The sequence below is a fragment of the Palaemon carinicauda genome, chromosome 7, assembly GCF_036898095.1.
Source record: "Palaemon carinicauda isolate YSFRI2023 chromosome 7, ASM3689809v2, whole genome shotgun sequence".
NCBI classification, from domain to species: Eukaryota; Metazoa; Arthropoda; class Malacostraca; order Decapoda; family Palaemonidae; genus Palaemon; species Palaemon carinicauda.
In genome coordinates this window covers 68,497,630-68,500,129 of record NC_090731.1, presented here as the reverse complement: position 1 = coordinate 68,500,129, position 2,500 = coordinate 68,497,630, and positions in this window count along the sequence as shown.

The window sequence follows — 2,500 nt, the reverse complement described above, 5'->3', positions numbered from 1 at the left end:
TTAATAGAGCTTGACTTCTAAAAGCATAAGAAGAAATTAAAAGAAATATGATATAAGGTTACAAATATCATAAATGAAAATCGTTACATTATATGATATTTCGGAAAAAAGCAAAACAAATTCTTTGAATAATTTTTGGAAACTCAGTAACGGATACATAATCCCCTCGATTTTGAATATGACTTTTCCGATTGTTAATCCCGTGATTTATTCATGATTACTATATAAGATGGAATGAATTGAGTCTAAAATCTAGGCTATCAAATATAAAAGAATCATTATTGAAAGAATTCAGTTAGTTTTCGAAATAGATATTACAATGGCATTCTATTTTTGGTTTCCGAAATTATTATAACAATATGAAATTTAAAAAATGAAAACAAGTTTTGAATATAGATCTGATCATTTCTATTACGGATAATTTCAGGATTATTTTCATTATTGTCGAATCATCTACATTTCCTGCAAATATGCAACATGCGTGGGAACGAGTCGTACAAGGGAATTAATTTTTAATAATTTATTTCTAAATCTGGTTTCAGGTATAGTATTGATAAGCATTCCCAAAATTTCTGAGAATATTGAGATATTATGATGCTATTGCCATTATTACAGATATAATATACTGTATAACTGTCTAAACCAGAAAAAAAAAATCTATAATAAATCCCATTTGAATCCCTAACTTTATCAGTCGTTCACCAAACCTTTAACTGGTGTCCCACAGGGCACTAGGCTTACATGACTGAGGGCTATGAAGTGGGAAGTAGGAGATGATGAATGGAGCAGTATTGAATCAAAATATTAGCTCGAGACAAAGACAACAGGTGAAATCTAACCGGAGCCCTTTGCATCTAAAATGTGTATGAGATGATGATGATGATGATGATGATGATTAACTTTAGGTAGTATGGGCGTCCTGAAGAGTAGAGGTTTGCTGATCATGGTGATACACAAACCCTTTCACGTTAAGGTATCCCCACTCAGAAAGGGAATATTATTATTATTATTATTATTATTATTATTATTATTATTATTATTATTATTATTATTATTATTATTATTATTATTATTATTAGCTAAGATATAACCAAAGTTGGAAAAGCAGGATGATATAAGCCCAAGGGCTCCAACATGGAAAAATAGCCAGTTGAGGAAATGAAATAAGAAAATAGATAAAATATATAAAAAGTAATGACCAATTGAAATAAAATAATTTAAGAACAGTAACAGCATTAACACAGAAATTTTACATATAAACTATAAAAAGGCCTTATGTCAGTCTATTAAACATAAAACTAATCGCCGCAAGTTTGAACTTATGAAGTTCTATCAATTTAACAACCCAATTTGAAAGATCATTCCACATCATTACCCATGATATTGTTTCGTTTTAACCCTTATTTGTTGTCTCTCTGAATTTTCATTAAACATTATATTACTTTTACTCATATTCATTTTTTGTCCTACATTTGTGTTGTAGGTATTACTAGGAACATTATTGTCACATATGTACGACTATACTCTACCAATTACATAATTTCCATATTATTATTATTATTATTTTCATCATTATTATTATTTTCATCATCATTATTATTATTATTATTATTATTATTATTATTTCTAGCCAAGCTACAACCCTAATTGGAAAAGCAAGATGCTATAAGCCCAAGGACTACAATAAGGAAAATTAGCCCAGTGAGGAAAGGAAATAAGGAAATAAATAAATGATGAGAACAAATAATCAATAAACCATTCTAAAAACAGACACAACGTCAAAATAGATATGTCATATATAAACTATTAACAACGTCAACAACAGATATGTCATCTATAAACTATAAAAAGACTCATGTCAGACTGGTCAACATAAAAAGGAAATATGATTAATCTGTCTCAATTGCATCGTCTATTCACTTAATTTCCGTTGAATGCTTCTCAATTCATAAAGGGCCAGATACATCATAATTAAACCTAATTTCATACAAAATGCATTAGAAACCTTAGGAGATTTAACCCAACATTGAGGAAATAGTGATAGGATTTTTTTTTTTGTTCATCAATAGAAGAAATCCACCCATTGAAATTGACCCTATCATAACTCATTCACATATATATCCCCTCTCAAGTACTTCATTAAGATTATATTCTAGTTTATAAGAAGCAAAAAAAAAAAAAAAAAAAAATATCAATTAAGAGCGTTGATGAGAAATTGCCGAAATATATTTACCACTGCATCATTATTAATCATATAATATTTTGCCTACTAATTCCTACAATAGGGAAAATCATTGCTATATCATTTTAGAAAAATACCCATGAAAAGAATTTGGGAATATGTAACACCACAAAAGAAAAAAATACATTCAAACGTATATAAAAAGAATGTCAAATTCATCTTAAGAAAATATTATGAATGCACACGTTTTCTACCACATAATTCTGAATATAAATAGTATTATCTTCATTATCACTGGTGGTAATAAATTTTCTAATT